Source organism: Lontra canadensis, unplaced genomic scaffold (genome assembly GCF_010015895.1).
Source record: "Lontra canadensis isolate GAN:19392208 unplaced genomic scaffold, GSC_riverotter_1.0 scaffold63, whole genome shotgun sequence".
NCBI lineage: Eukaryota > Metazoa > Chordata > Mammalia > Carnivora > Mustelidae > Lontra > Lontra canadensis.
This window is the reverse complement of record NW_022631057.1, coordinates 3,618,027-3,635,214: the sequence shown is the minus strand read 5'-3', so window position 1 is coordinate 3,635,214 and position 17,188 is coordinate 3,618,027. Positions and strand designations below refer to the sequence as shown.

At 39.9% G+C, this 17,188-nt stretch overlaps 1 pseudogene; it reads left to right on the top strand.

Moving 5' to 3' along the window:
• The first annotated feature begins 7,949 nt into the window (after positions 1–7,949).
• On the top strand, positions 7,950–8,215 carry LOC116879674 (annotated as a pseudogene).
• Positions 8,216–17,188: the final 8,973 nt, after the last annotated feature.

Below are 17,188 nucleotides of genomic sequence, written 5' to 3'. Positions count from 1 at the left end.
AGAATTGCCACATGATCTGCTGGCGCCATTTAAATATTTGTGTATTATAACTATTAGTTCCACAGGATGCACCAAAAATATGATCTACGAAAGTGGAAGCTATTGTTAGACATGCTCATGAGCTGAAATGGCTTAAAAAGACTTTATCAGAAGATTTTATGACAGAAGAACTTGCTCGATCTGTTGCTCATTAGGGAGTTCGAGTAGAGGAAGGAAGGGAGCCTGGATATTTTATACCAAAAATGTAAAATGACATATGAAAACACAACTGCGTTGTCTTCTGAGACAGGAGCAGACGGATCATTTCAAAGAAATTGAGCTGTCAGCATGGTCTGGTGTTCCCAGGAGTTTTATAACCACAGGCAGAGAAAACCCAAACAGTTTACGTCCCGGTTTCGCCACCGGGCCTCTGCTTCGGTTCATCTAACATCAGTGGGACTGGACGAGGTGATGCTGACTGTTTCCCTGGGGTGAAAAGTGGATGAATATTTGACAATTCTTCTTTCAGACATGGGCTCTCCTTTCTTCACCAGCAAATGTGTCTCTGCCTCCATCCCTCTCCTTTGCCACCAAACCGACTCAGGAAAATTATCCTTCATTAAGTAATAATTTTACAAACATGACTCTGTTTGCTTATATTCTGTTAAAGTTGTTTGAATTCATTTTCTTGTTCAGTATTATTTACATCACATGATTTGACTTTACTCCTTTACTGTAGTACATGTTTTCTCAGACATACAATAAAACCGAATTCGTAACTGGTTCTGTAGGGTATCCCCACATACTACATGCAATTAGCCTCACTACCGAGTCCACTGAATCTTATATAATTAGGTAGTTGATGCTTTAAATGCATTATATACATTCAAATTCTTAGTATATATTTTTATATCTGTGTTTAATAATGTTTTACCATTGGGGCGCCTGGGTGGCTCAGTGGGTTAAAGCCTCTGCCTTCTGCTCAGGTCATGGTCCCAGGGTCCTGGGATCGAGCCCCCCATCGGGCTCTCTGCTTGACGGGGAGCCTGCTTCCTCCTCTCTCTCTGCCTATCTCCTCTGCCTGCTTGTAATCTCTGTCTGTCAAATAAATAAATAAAAATCTTTAAAAAAATAATGTTTTACCATTACAAACGGCTTGGTTTGGATATTGGGGTGGGCTGGGAAAGAAAAAATTTTCCCCATTTCTTTTTTAAAAAAATATTTATTTATTTATTTATTTGACAGAGCGAGACAGCAAGAGAAGGAGCACAAGCAGGGAGAGTAGGAGAGGGAGAAGCAGGCTTCTTGCAGAGCAGGGAGCCCAATGTGGAGCTCAATCCCAGGACCTTGGGATCATGACCTGAGCCAAAGGCAGATGCTTAATGACTGAGACAACCAGGTGCCCCAGTCTTTCCCAGTTTCATAAGGGAAATTAGTATCTGTGCTATCTGAAAAGTCACCTTCTACATCATGTTATTAGTGGATTATAATTGAATTGCTAACTAAGTATGCTTCTATTTTCATATTACTAATGTGTTTGCATGAAGAATTATCTACCTCAGGCTTCATTCTTTATCTGTACAGAAGACATGGCGGAAGCTTTTAAATGTCAGTCCTTCATGGTTCCTTCCTTAACATTTTCCCTGAGCACATCAGAGCAGGGCAGAGACTTATTATCACACAGATATGAATTATTTCTTCATTTTTTAATATATTCTTTCATTTAAATCCCTTTAAAATGATCTATAATAAATGCATATATGTGCAAACAAATATTGAAACAGTAAAGGTGGGCATAAATAACTCCAAGACATTTTTTCCTATTTCTCTTCACATTTTATATTTAAGTTTTATCTCTAAAATCTTAATTTTTGTGTATAATTCTATAAATTATAAACCAAATTAGAAGTGCAGTTGTTTCTTGACCTATCAACTCTACTTATCTTTAAAATTAATTTTAAATATACATACGTTTAACAAAATCATGTACTAACCAGACCCACACAATTCCTTTTCCCCAGTCCCAGAGAACCACGGTTACTTCTTAAAACTTTTTTTTTCCCCTGGTATTTATCACCATGTTTTTAGAAATTGTATTTTTTCCACTTTTTAAATAAATTATCCATTAATCTATTGATTATAGCCAAAGACTCAATCATCTGTTTTTTTTTTTCATTCTTTTTTCCAATATGGTTATTGCCCAACTTTAGTTAAATCAGTAATATAATGTTTGCATGGAATGATCACTGCACTGGACCAAGTAGTGTTCTGTGAGCACGTTTCTTTTCCTTATAACTGCCTTATATTACTCTGGTGTTGATGGTGTTCTTTTTAGTGATGTTGTTTGCCTCCTTAGTTAACCTTATTTCTATTTCCAATTCCTCCTAAGTGCTCCAAGAGATTTTTCGGTCCACCAATATTGTCTGAATGTTCAGGGACAACAGAACCTTATCAGCTCGCTTTTTTGTCCCCATGGATCATTCTCCCAAAGTTCATTCTCTCACTTGGTTTTAGTTTGGGTTCTACCAGAAGCGCAGCCTGAAATAAGAACTAAAGTTAAAAGGTTTGTTTAGAAATGGCAGAAAACACCAGGAGATGAGTATGGCAGTGAGGTAGGGAAGGGAAGGCAACAGTAAGGCGTGTGCGATCCAGGCAATTAGGATGACCAGAGCCTAATCCCAGGGAAACTGGTAAAGATGTGGAACCTCACTCAGAGAAAGTAATCGCCCTAAGGTGAGGGAGTTGGGGTACTGATACACTAGTTTCCATCAGTCGTTAATTAAGATCTGCTTCTGAAAGGTATTGATTATCTTCCTTTTATCCTTACAGGTAAAAATCAGAGTAGCTTTAAATGGTTCTGGAAGAAGTCTGGGCAAAGGGCGGCAGAACCTGGAAGCTGTGCAGACTGTGCTGAGTTGTTAGAGTCCGAGTGACATGGACAGGACATCTGACAGTGTCTGCTACATGCTGCATCCCACAGGGATGTTCTGCCTTCGGCAGGCTCGTTTTTGTTACTTTCTCTGGTTCTTGGGTTCATGCTTTCCTCTCCCTTGGTTTGAAGTCCATTCTTTAGGAGCTACCCAAGAAAGGATACATAAGAAGTAAAAATTTGAGTCCTGACATATTCGAAACTGTCTTTATTCTCACACTCGACTGAGAATTCAGCTGGGTATATCAAACTGGGTAACAATAATTTTCTTTCTCATTTTAAAAGAATTTCTCGATTGTCTTATTAATTCCAGTACCAATACTGAGAAGTGAGAGGTCATCCAAACTTCTGATTTTCCCCCCTATTCTGGAAACTTTTAGGATATACTCGTTACCCATGGTGTTCTAAAATATGTCACTGCACTTTCCTATCTCTTATTTTTTCACGTACTTTTTCAGTTCCTCATGAGCCCCTTTTTTATTTTTTTAAAGATTTTATTTATTTATTTGATAGACAGAGATCACAAGTAGACAGAGAGGCAGGCGGGGAGGTGGGTGGCGGGGGAAGCAGGCTCCCTGCCGAGCAGAGAGCCCAACCGGACTCAGGGCTTGATCCCAGGATGCTGGGATCATGACCTGAGCCAAAGGCAGAGGCTTTAACCCACTGAGCCACCCAGGCACCCCTTCATGAGCCCTTTCAGTCTATAAACTCACGTTCTTCTGTTCTGAGAAATTTTCTTACGGAATTTCTTTAATAATGTTTCTTCACGGAAATCAAATTAACCTGATATCATATCTTCTTGTTGATTATGTACCTTTGTTACGCATTTTGTCTTCATTCCTACCTTCAACCCTACACACATTTTCTGGAAAATTTCTCTGGCTTTGCATTCCAACCCTTTTGTTGAATTTTTCGATTTCTTTTAAGACCATTTTATGATGCTTTCCAAAAGATTTTTATCTTTTTCTCTTTTCAAAAAAAATGTAGGTAATTCTTTCTACCTAGATTCATTCTTTTCTCCATGGAGCTATTTGTAATACAAAAGTGTTCTTTTGCAACTTAGTTAATGATCATCACAGTCAGTTGTTCTTTTTTTTTTTTTTTCAGAGCGAAGCCCAAATTCTCTAAGTTTCTATATATTTGAATAAAGTTTGCTGACAGTGGCTTACTAGCAGCGTGATGGTACAGTTAGGGATTTAAACTGTGGTTATAACAACAACTGTTAATTGTTTTCCTACCTATATTAACGCCCCTCTATCACTTCTACCATTTTAAATATCAGCAGGCACATAGCTCCTCAGCTAGAGCCTCCCTTGGAGTGACGTCCTAATGGGTGTAGCTTCCCAGTCATTTTCCTGCTTGCTCTCTGCTTCTTGTTTCCTCAGGGTTGAAATGCTGACAGGGTGCTGGTGAGCAACCTCCGCCATGTTGAGGAGGACAGCGCCCCAAGGGATGTAGACAACAATAAGCAGGAAGGAACCTGGTCCCTGGTACTGGGCAGAGCTGCTGACCATCCTAAATGTTCTTATGCCTCTTCTTTCATGAAAGAAAAGTCAAGTTCTACCTGGTTGGAGTCACTAAGGTTTTAGGAGTCCTGTCCCCTGACAAGCATGGGCTGGGAATCAGGGTCCTCTTTGTTGCTGTCTAGTTTCTATAGAGAAAGATCCTCTGGTCTTCTGCTCGCTTATTTACAACTTGAATTTCTACCATGTCAGATGAGGAGACTATTCCTTCTACGTTCTCTGTGAATTCTCATTCCTCCCTCTGTTCGTAGGCTATTTCCACAACCCTGTTACTTGTGCCCCATGAACACTAGAGACTGAATCTTTCCTGAAATAATTACCCCAACCCTAAAGGTAGATCATTTGCATTTGTCTCCTTGTTTTAGGTGAAATTTTTACCTTCCATTATGACTGATTTTTCTTCCTTCAGAGGTTTGCCCACGGTGGTGCTGAATAATTCCACCAGGAGTGAAAACTGTATGAAGTTATGTGGAATGTTAATTTGGTACTGGAATTTAATTTAGCCTCAGAAAAGTCAGTTACAAAACCCCTGCTGCCACATATTTTCTGACTACGGGAACATAAATTAAATTAACTGATTTATTTCTATCCTAGTTTTAATAACCACCGGGAGAAAGAAATTGGTAAGCTAGAGGCTCTACCACAAAAAAAAACTTAACTAGACACTGGAACGATCATCTTGCCATTTTGCAATAATGAGAGCTAAAAAGGGGGATGCATTTTTTGCTAAAATTCCTTTGAATCCAGGAGCTACGCTTCCCAGTCCTGTCACACTGATAATGAACCCATTTGCAAATCTAAAAAAGATATGATGAATTCTCTTTATTAAGAATCTTTTAAGGGGCGCCTGGGTGGCTCAGTGGGTTAAAGCCTCTGCCTTCGGCTCGGGTCATGATTCCAGCGTCCTGGGATCGAGCCCCGCATCGGGCTCTCTGCTCCGCGGAGGGCCTGCTTCCTCCTCTCTCTCTGCCTGCCTCCGTGCCTGCTTGTGATCTCTCTTTCTGTCAAATGAATAAATAAAATCTTTAAAAAAAAAAAGAATCTTTTAAAAATTTAAGTACTCTAAGTGGATTGATGTACTTTTGAAAGTTTTATTTCTAAATGTAATTTTTTTACTTGAAACTTTAGATGTTATGTAGCTCAACACCTTGTAGAAGCTTTACTGTTGTAAGTTTTAAATTATATTTATTTTTAAGGTACGCCAAAATATGCATGTATCAATGGATCCAATCAGGAGCTAGAAACCACAAAATGACTTTTAACCACACGATTCTTTTTAAAATAAAGAATTATTAAACTTTGATTAAAGGTTAACTATAGGATATATATATATATATACATATATATATATGAAAAAAACCTTTCTGTGCTACTCTAGGGCTGTGGGAGGCCACTTAAGGAAGAATCAACTTCAAAAGAGTACCCCTTCCCAATGTTCTATTTGCAACCCACGAGATGCCAGAGAAGTTCACACGTGGTGTGCAGTGGAGCTGGTTTGCAGAAACCAACCCTCTGAAATTCAGACAGAGGGGGAGTGAGCTGCTGGGGTTGCTGACGGCACACGTAGACCTGCAGCTGGTAAAGGGGCACCAGGGCACTGGGTGTCTGTGATGCAAATTGCAGATGGTGGCCAGGGGCACAGGTGTGCTGAGCAATAGGGAGCCCACTAGCCATCCTGCAAGGCAGAGCTGGGATATGGGCAAGTGGCAGCTGGTGACCAGTGTACAGGCATGCAGATGGAGTGCTGGTATGGTAAGAGGCCTGAAAAAGCACCCCTGTCAGGAGAACCACAGGAAGGGGATGGCCAGACCACTTAAGGGCTGCAAGGCTGCCATGGGCCCGTGCATTATAGGCACATGACTGGGGCAGAGCGCCACAGGATAACCTTATCTTCACTGGGCTATCCTACCCCTCAGGAGCAGGAAGAGGTAGGGAGAGTTCTTTCTTCCTAGAGTGTCCCTCTAGCCCCCTCTGTTGAGAAAGCTTAACATCATGCTTACTGTAAAGGAGAAATGCTTAAATTCTTCTTGATTCCACTACCTCAGAGCTGTAATAAATGGTGAACTTGGAGCTAGAAGGCCATGTGTCGATAACAGGTACAGCATGACAACTTACAGTTCCTAAACTAAAAACGCAAACTCAGAACCACTCAAGGATTGCTCAGAGTTAGGCCTATGGGAGAAAAAATGCCAGAGAGTAGCAGCCAATGTATTAAAACTTAGATTGACTTATTTCACTCAGCATAATCTCTTCTAGTCCTGTCCATGTTGCTACAAAAGTTGGGTATTCATCCTTTCTGATGGAGGCATAATACTCCATAGTGTATATGGACCACATCTTCCTTATCCATTCGTCCGTTGAAGGGCATCTTGGTTCTTTCCACAGTTTGGCGATCGTGGCCATTGCTGCTATAAACACTGGGGTACAGATGGCCCTTCTTTTCACTACATCTGTATCTTTGGGGTAAATACCCAGTAGTGCAATTGCAGGGTCATAGGGAATATATACAATGGAATATTATTCAACCATCAGAAAGGAGGAATACTCACCATTCACATAAGCATGGATGGAACTGGAGGGGGTTATGCTAAGTAAATTAAGTCAAGAAGAGAAAGACAATTATCCTGTGTTTTTACTCATATGTGGAACATAAGCAATAGCACAGAAGACCATAGGGAAGGGAGGGAAATCTGAAGAGGGAGAAATCAGAGACGAAGATGAACCACGAGAACCTATGGACCCCAGGAAACAAACTGAGGGTTTCAGAGGGGAGGGGTGTCAGAGAAGGATGTAACAGGGTGGTGAGTATTAAGGAGAGCACATGTTGTGATGAGCACTGGGTATTATGTGTAATCGTGGATCTTTGAACACTACATCAAAAATTAATGATGTACTATAAGGTGGTCAAGAAACATAATAAAAAAAAGAAAAGAAAAAAAGGACTTTTTTAATATGAAAAAAATCGAACGTTAAATCTTCACAAAAGAATGTTTGTTCAACTACCTTGGATTGCAAATTCAATGCACTCTGGCTTTGAAATAATTTTCTTTCCATAAAATTCCAAAATTTTCTTTTTCATACTTTTGAACTGACTCAACATTATTGTTAATTGTATTGTTGGAAACATGTAAATATAGGAACAGTGAAGTATTATCTAGAGTAAAAATTGTATTAATATCTGGTTTCAAAATGTCAAAACTACAGTGAATAAATTTCCTCTGATGTCAATACCCATTATATTATTTTAGCTGGCATTTTTAACAGAGTGGAAAATAAAATCCTAATAATATCTCAAAAAAAACCCCAACTTAGATTGAGATATAATTTTGTTTGAGTTTACTTTCAGTCAAGGAAAAAATTGGAAAATATGATGATTATGTATTTTTATTGGTTGAGAAAAGAAACATAGTTCTGAGAAAGGACCTCATTTGGTTTTGTTAAAATACATAATCTTAAAGGCGGAAGTGGGTGCAGCGCTGGGTCCAGTGAGGAAATGACAAGATCAAAGCTGCAGAAGGATGGACAGCGAGGCTCGGAGAAAGGGAAGAATCTTGGATTTGATTGACAGTGCTCAGTGAGAAGACAAGCTGCCAAATGAGGCTGTTCAATATCACTGAATGAGCTTCCTGAACTGGAACAGGATGATGGTGGCACCACAGAACCTGTTAAAGAACAAGAAATGAAATGGACAGACTTAGCCTTCCGGTACCTCCATGCGAATGTTCCCCCAAATGGAAACCAATGTTCCCCCAAATGGCTCCTTTTTCATGGACGGATTTTTTAAAAATACAGAAATACAACATGTTTCCTTACAGTCCCCTAATTCAGAACCGTAAGATAAACCCACACTCAAAAATGTACATCCACTTAGTTTGTGGCTGCAAAATACAATGTGAAAATACTCACCAGAATGAGAAACTGATGGAGATTTCTCAGGAACGCAGACTATTTGGCCCTTTGCACCTGAAGTTCTTTAATTACGAGCTTGTTTGAACGTGACTGGTTCAACATTTTCCTAAAACTCTGATTGGCTTTACCATCAGTGTTTAACACTTCTTGCAACAACTTCTTTAACAACTACCTGCATGTGTCCTGTGACACAGGGGAATGTAGATACAGAAGGAAGGGCAGGGAAAGAGGAAGCCAGACAGAAGGAGACTGATACCTTCTCAGGTGCCCCCATTCTGAGAAGCCTTCTGTGTGACTGTGTATGGTGCCTGCAGGTATAACAAGTTTATAGACAACCCATTCACTGATTACCAGGATTCCTAATTATCACATAAACAGGAAAGAGCAGATGAAATTTTTCCACCTTTTTGTCATTATTGTTGTTATTGTCATCAATCAACAAACATGCATTATCAAGATTCCTCACTGGGTTCATTGAACAGTGGAATAAAAGAGTTTTGATGGAAGAGGAAAATCATGGTCTGTCTCTGTTCTAAAAGCCTTATGCTGAAGCATTGCTATCATTGTGTCCCAAGCTCTACAACTTGATGCTCGTTGTCATTTTAGTGTCCAAGCAATTGTCCTCCACCTGATTTACCATATGCTTCTCCAATAAACAAGGTGTATGAGACAGACTTCAAATCCAGAACTGCCCTGTCAGCCATCCTGGTTTTAGTAGAATCAGTTCAAGTTGAGTACTCGTAATGCCAGAGGCTCGTAGGACCATAGTGTTTTTTGTGTCAGGATCAACATTTATTTTTCTCACTTGTACTTTTGTGGTATTTGGGGATATTCTCTTAGGAACTTAATGAATCCTTCAATTCCAAAGAAAATCTTTGATCAAAACAGTCTTCAAAATCATTATCACCTATACTCTTTAGAAGAAGGCAGTTAGGAATTCACACTGAGATATTTTTCTAACAGTAAGGATATTGAATATATTTCCCCTTTTCTTGTTTCCCTGTGAGCAAGGGCATACATTTTTGAGAACTTACATTGGTATGAATAACTGGTCCATGTATCACACCCTTTATTATCACAGCGATCTAACTGCATGAAAAAATCTAAGCACATTTTTTTCCTCTCATCTGAAAATGTATCAGACAAATGGGATAAATGTTTGCACTTATTTTTCCTCGGAGTAAAATTCATGAAGTCAGGATCAGAAAAGCATTGAAAAAAAAAATCTCTGTGTTCATCTAGAAGTAGTAATTCAAACTCTCCACCAGATTTTCCTTCTCATGTTGTATTTTATAAGTAATTTTAATCACTAGTCATCATTTTAATTTTCCTCCTAGAGAAATCCAGAAATCCAGGAGACATAATCAATGGGAAACTGGAAGTGAAAGGCAGATTTTCTTTCTGGTTCAACTATAGAATTCAAGTGTTCAGAGGGGTAAGTATAAGGCAACCCAGAAGAATACTATTCTTTTCAATTTTTATGAGTAGATTAATGCACTCTTATGTTTCAAAAATAAAAGTGATGTAAAAAGGTATTCAAATGCCTGCAATTAACTTCCTTGGTTTTTTGTTTGTTTGTTTGTTTGTTTGTTTGTTTGTGTGTTTTTTGTACCTCGAAAAAACGTAGGTCAGGAAACTCAAAATGTGTTTATACTGTTATCTTTGCCTGGATGACTTTACTCCACATTCCAACGTATCTAAAACCTCCTACCTTTTCTTTACAGAAGAGGGCACAAAAGTCATCAAATTCTTAAAGTAAGCATACTTCTGTAACTAGAAACTGGATGAGGGTGTGTGGGGAAAGAATATTGTCAAATTTGCAAAAGCCCTTGGCTGTCCCCTCCCAGTTAGTTACTAAATTACCCTTCTCCCCCTGTGAAGAATTCCACTATCCTCACTTTCTTTTTAAGATTTTATTTATTTATTTGAGAGACAGAGATCACAAGTAGGCCGAGAAGCAGGTAGAGAGAGAGGAGGAAGCAGGCTCCCTGCTGAGCAGAAAGCCCGATGCAGGGCTCGATCCCAGAACCCTGGGATCATGACCTGAGCTGAAGGCAGAGGCTTAACCCACTGAGCCACCCAGGCGCCCCCACTATCCTCACTTTTAACAACATGGATTGGTTTTAAGTTATTTGACTTTATAGAAATGGAATCATACATTATGCATTCTTACTTCCATGTCTTTTAAATTTTTTTGCTAACCATAATATTTGTGCAATTTGTCCATGTTGTCTACAGTTGACATTCATTCATTTTAATTTCTAAGTATTCCACCATTGTAGGAATCTACCACAATTCACTTACCCACTCTACTGTTAAAAAACATTGTGTTATTTTTTATTTGTTTTTGCCTATGAACATTTTTGCACATGTCTTTTGCTAAGCATGTTTATTTTTTCAAATGATTTTATTGTTAAGTAATCTCTACACCCAACATGGGGCTTGAACTCACAACCCTGGGATCAAGAGTTGCATGCTCTACGCACTAAGCCAGCCAGGTGTCCCTGAGCACATCTCGTTTTGATGAACAAAAACCTAAGAATAGAATTGCTGGATCATAAGAGGGATATATGAGTCTGTTCAGCAGTTTTCCACTGTGGTTGTGCTGCAGGATATCCTCCCATCCTAACTGTGCAGAACATGCAAGTTCTTTACAATACTTGCTATGATTTATTTATTTGAGAAATTCTGTTGGGTATGCAGTGGTATCACATCATGCTTTTTAAAATGATTTCTTTAATTTTATTTATTTATTTGAGAGAGAGAGAAAGCACATAAGCAGGGGGTATTGGGGGCCGCTGAGGCCCTGATAGATAGCCAAGCCTCTCAGGGTTAAGGCCTGGTTTGCACGGCTCTTGCCATCTCTGCTGACCTGATATCTCTCCCTTAGACTAGATACCCCTGACCCACTCTCATGGGCTAGAGACTTGGGGGAATAAAAACCGCAGGGCAATGACTCCACATGAAAAATCCTGGAAAAATCATCAGTTATCTCCAGACTCCACGAAACAAAGACTAGATAATTTCAAAGAAAAACATCATATTCCTGCCTTCTCAGGACTCCAAGGACCTACTCGTATCTTGTAATCAGACCACAAAGTCCTTGCCTATTTTATGGCTACATCGGAATGTACTGTGCCTTATATATAAATTTTTCCTATTGTACTAACTACTAAAGGTTAAGAACAATGATTAGCGCTACCCTTCCTCTATATATAACTACTCATTACTAATCTGGGTTTGTTCCCTTTTATTCCATTAGTCACTGTAAAATACCTTCTGTACTGATGTAACCCTAGACACTGTCTATATAAGAAGTGTACTGATCAAATAAACGGGAGATGCCTGATTGCAAAAGTCAAACTGTTGAGCGGCTCTCTCATTCCTCTCGTGACACCGTCCATCTTTTGGGGACACTTGGACCTGGCGGGGCCAGACCCTGGCACAGAGGGAAGGGCAGAGAAAGAGGGAGATGTATCCCCACAGAGCAGGGAGCCTGATGTGGGGATCGATCCCAGGATCTCAGGATCATGACCTGAGCTGAAGGCAGACACTTAGCCACCTGAGCCACCCAGGTGCCCCTCACATCATGCTTTTAATTTGCACTACCCTCATGATTAATGAGGTTAAATAACTTTTTTCATAAATCTCTTGACCATTTGGATATTTATTTATTTATTTATATTTTTAATTAACATATGATGTATTATTTGTTTTGGGGGTACAAGTCTGTGAATCATCAGTCTTACACAATTCACAGCACTCACCATAGCACATACCCTCCTCAGTGTCCAACACCCAGCCAGCCCATTCCTCCCACCCTAATCCACTCTGGATATTTTTTTTTAACGTGCCATGCTAGTTTAAGTCTTTCCCTATTGGATGGTCTAGCTAGTTCTAATTAGTTGTAAGAGTTTTTGACATAATCTGGAATAAACATCCTTTGTGAGTTATGTATTGTAAACCCCTTTTTCTTACTCAGTAGTTTGCCTTTTGTTTTGTTTTGTTTTGTTTTGTTTTACTTTCATAAGCTGTCTATGGTAAACATCAATTCCTCATTTTAAGGGAGTACAATTTATCAAGTTTTTTCATTTGATTCGTGGTTTGGGTTTTTTTTGTTTTTTTTTTTTAAAGATTTTATTTATTTCTTTGACAGAGACAGATCACAAGTAGGCAGAGAGGAAAGCAGAGAGAGGAGGAAGCAGGCTCCCTGCTGAGCAGAGAGCCCGATGTGGGACTTGATCCCAGGACCCTGAGATCATGACCTGAGCTGAAGGCAGAGGCTTTAACCCACTGAGCCACCCAGGCGCCCTGGTTTGGGTTTTTAAGGGAAATCTCTTTCATTTCGTTTAGTGGTTTTTTAATTTGTTTTTGCAGGGGGTTTTTTTTGTTGTTGATTTTTGTTTGTTTAATGTTTTGTTTGGGGGTTTTTGTTTGTTTGTTTTCTGTTTAAGAAATCTGGCCTGGGGCCATGGTTTCTCTCTTTATTCCTTGCCTGGTGGCCTTGGCCTCTCTCTCCATTGCTTGGAGGCTCATGTGGCCAAGCCCACTGAGTGGGGCCCCCACATGGTCAGGCACAGGGCACATCCCAGGGAATGTGTGGGCTCATCCCTGAGGCTGGCCTAGCTCAGGTAGGCATCCAAAGCTGAATGCTTAGCCCCTTGGGTCTCAATCTAGCCTGCTTGAACTACTGTTATAGCCAAATCATTTTCTAGAATTTAGTTGTTCTGACCCCAATAATCAACATTCTTTGAGGGTCTGCTGTGTGCCAGGGACTGAGAGTACAGCAGGGAATAGACACAAACTCAGATTTTATTTTAGTTCCTCTTGATAAAACAAAGCAACCATGTGGTGCGTTTATTTACTTTTCCTTTCTCTCCAGGAAGGAAATGAAATTGTGTTGCCATCAAGGCCCAGGCAGGAGCCAAACACTAAACATTAATTTTACAGATAAAATGCCCAAATAATGATTCTATTGTAAAGAAAGGGAGAGTCCTATGTTAGGGATGGAGTGGGATGGCCTGGAAGGAAGGGCCACTGGAATTATCAGTGTCCCAAATACCAAAGAATATTTTTTTTTCCAGAGATCATCCTTACCGCATAAAATGGGATTTCATAGTACAGAGATTCTCCTCCTTAATGTCTGCTTGTATTTGAAAACATTCTATCAGATTGTGACTTTAGAAACTTATCAAAACATGGTAATAAGTGGAAACTATGCCACTGACTTCCATGAAGCTCAGCCTTTCTTTCTTTTTTTTTTTTTTTGGTAACTGTAAAATTTATTTGCAAGGTAAAGGTTGATTTGTTGAATAAAGGACTAAAAGAAGCATTACCTTTGCCTCGCTTTTTTTTAATTTATTTTTTATTATTTTTTAAATCATTTTTTAAAAATGTATTTTCAGCATAACAGTATTCATTGTTTTTGTACCACACCCAGTGCTCCATGCAATCCATGCCCTCTCTAATACCCACCACCTGGTTCCCCCAACCTCCCACCCCCCACCTCTTCAAACCCTTCAGATTGTTTTTCAGAGTCCGTAGTCTCTCATTGTTCACCACCCCTTCCAATTTCCCCCAACTCTCTTCTCCTAACTCCCCATGTCCTCCATGTTATTCCTTATGCTCCACAAATAAGTGAAACCATATGATAATTGACTCTCTCTGCCTGACTTATTTCACTCAGCATAATCTCTTCCAGTCCCGTCCATGTTGCTCCAAAAGTTGGGTATTCATCCTTTCTGATGGAGGCATAATACTCCATAGTGTATATGGACCACATCTTCCTTTCATTTTTTCAGTCCTGGTGAGGCAGCAGAAGCAGAAGCAAACAAGTGCTGAGCCAGCCAGTCCAGCCACTTGGCACTTGCAAAGCCCCCACAAAGGAAAGCAAGAGAGAATAACCTTATACAGATGGCAAAAGGTGGGCAACAAGGTGGTCAGGGATCAGAACTTTGTAGAAATGCTTGAAAAACAAGAGTTAAATTCAACAGAAGAAGAGAGACTCTGGTGAGGATGACGATTTTGGAATTTACAACGTTTAGAGACCAAATCTTCATGAAACAATTTTGGAATGGATAATACTTGGCAGAAGTTAAGATCAGAGTAAATGCTGGCTTTGTTTATTGCCTACATAGCTTTTAGAGAATAAACCTGTTGTGCCAGGAATGTATAAATAAAGAAAGAGGAAAAAAAGAGAAGAAATCTATGCCTGCCCCAAGGTCACAAATATATTTGCCCATCTTTTCTTTGAGGAGACTCATGGTTTTACGTTCACAGTGATACCCGTGACCGTGACAAAATTGTCATGGTATGAAGCAGAGAACCAAGATTCATTTTCTTCCATGCAGATAGCCAACTATTGGCACCTTTCACTAAAAGGAGCTTCCTTTCCCCCATTGCTCTGTAGCGTGTCAGTTTGTCATAAACCAATTAATTGATGATGTATATTTGGGGCTTCTTACGCTACTCTCAGTTGTCAACTTTGGGTCTGTTTGGTTATCTCACACAAACGCCGCAATATCTTCTTTGTTCCCCTCCCCTTATCCCCACTCCATGTATCTTTGCCATCTTGGAGATGGCTTTGCGTCTTTTACATTCCATATGAATTTTAGAATCAGTTTATCAGTTTTCATTAAAATGCTACTGAGTTTTATTATGATGCATTATATCTGTCAGACAGTTTGGGAGGGATTGACATCTATGCAACATGATGAAGAAAGGGATTTTTGTCTCCTGTTGGAGGAGTTGGTCTGGGGCCTTTTCCACCGCAGGAGAAGCAGAAGGTTCCAGGCATGCTGTCCTAAATAATGAGTTCAGGGTCCTGCATAAGAAACGTTTGTAGGCCCATCTCATTAAACGGACATTCGCTTGGCATTGTTGGTTTGCAACACTCCTGGGAGCTTCCCAGCTGTAATTTGAAGCCACCCCCTCTATTTGGAGGGCAGGGAGAGACAGAAGAGAGAGAGGCAGACCACTCCAGGTTGGTAGGTGGCCAGTGCAATAGGCAAAGGAAAGTTACCTGTGAGGCTTGTCTTGGGCGGTGAGAAGACAAATGGATGCCTATACCTGCCCATCTATAAAGAGGCCTAAGCTGGGCTCAGTCACATACACTGTGCAGGTGTTCTCAATACCACATCACTGTCTCAAAGATATGTCCTCGAAGCAGGCTGGGGGAGTGAGAAAGAGAGAGTGGAACCCACATTCCAAGGGCAAGGGAGGAGTCCGGAGCCTTCGAGTGCCCAAGTCCAGCTCACAGGCCAACTAGTGGTCTCATCTTTTTGATGACATTCCCTAAAAGACCTAATGGAAAGAGCTTGGTATCTGAATCAGATTTGGGCTCAGAATCTGACATGGCTGCTGATGAGAAATGTTTGGGGAGGTATACTCAGTCTTTCTCAACTAGTTCCCTCATCTGTACAATGTAATACCAATGTTAGAGTTTTATTTGAGGAAATTAAATGCAATTAGAGTTAGAGTTTTGTTTGAAGAAATTTAATGCAATGGTTTATGTAAAAGTTGGGGAAATGGTTAATAAGCAGAAGGACTTTTTAAAAAAGAAATCTTCTGTTAAACTACTTAAATGACCTCTTTTATCTGACATACTCAGATTGTATTTTAGTTCCTCTTGATAAAATGAAACAGCCATGTGGTACATTTATTTACTTTCCTTTCTCTCTAGGAAGGAAATAAAATTATGTTGTCATCAGTATTATAGGGGGACCTGCTCACTTATTTCTGGGCAATGTTCCTCTTTATTTTTGAGAGCTAAGCACTTTGGCTGTTAAATGCTTCATACAGCTGTCACTAGAGTTCAGCTACGTGGTGTGGGTCATTTTCAGACATTTTCCAGTATTCACCATTCTTTATGGGTGAATATCGATATATCTTCAAGCAACAAATATCCATGGCTGGTCCAAGAGGGAAAACATGAAGGTCAGGTCAGCATCTTTATCTATGCCCTTTGCAGAGACTAAAAGAAAAAATCTGAGTGGAAGACAGATTAGTTATTAAGGGACCAGTTTTAACTCAGGTAGTTACTAATAAATGAAGTCTTGAAACTGACAAAGATGCCTGCTACAATTTATAATTTAGTGCTTTTGCCAGAAATATAATGCTGGGCTCAAGGTCCTTCACTCTGATCCAGTGCCACTGAGAAATCCTTGAATTTGTCATGAGCCCTTGTCCCTTTATGATGCTTGATCCTCTACCATTTAATTTTCCATGCACACTCTATCTGTGCTGTAAACATCCCTCTGGGAAATTTCCCTTTACTCTCCAACTAGTATAATCCCAAAGTCAGTTAATTTGGCATCACTGATACTCAAGGAAACGAAATATTAGCAGAATAATTGTGTTGGGACTATTTTTTTGTCTTTTCACAATATAGACTTGCATGCTTTCTCTATTCCAGTTAGGCTGTGACGTGTTTGGAAAGAAAATTTAACTACACATCTTTTTTATTCCTGCCTTCTTATTGGGAACTCTCCCTAGTGAATGAAGACAGGGCATCCCTGGAAGATGGCGGAGAACATACCTCAGCACTGCGTCCTGATCCCAAAAGAAACTGCCACACACACACACACACACACACACACACACACACACACGCTGTACCATTTTCCTACTTTTTCTCGAGTACTCAAAGAGAAATGATGTCTGTATGTGGACAAGAAGCTAACAAGTGCCCCCACAACAGTGAGAAGTTCTCAGGGTTATAATTGTAAATACAGAATTCCAGAGAGCTTTCACGTCAAGTTCATGTCATACTCCCAGGACTTGGAGCTTAATTGGAGAGCCTCATTAGACCTTGCCCCTCCCCTTTAGTGACTCGAATCTATGGCATTAC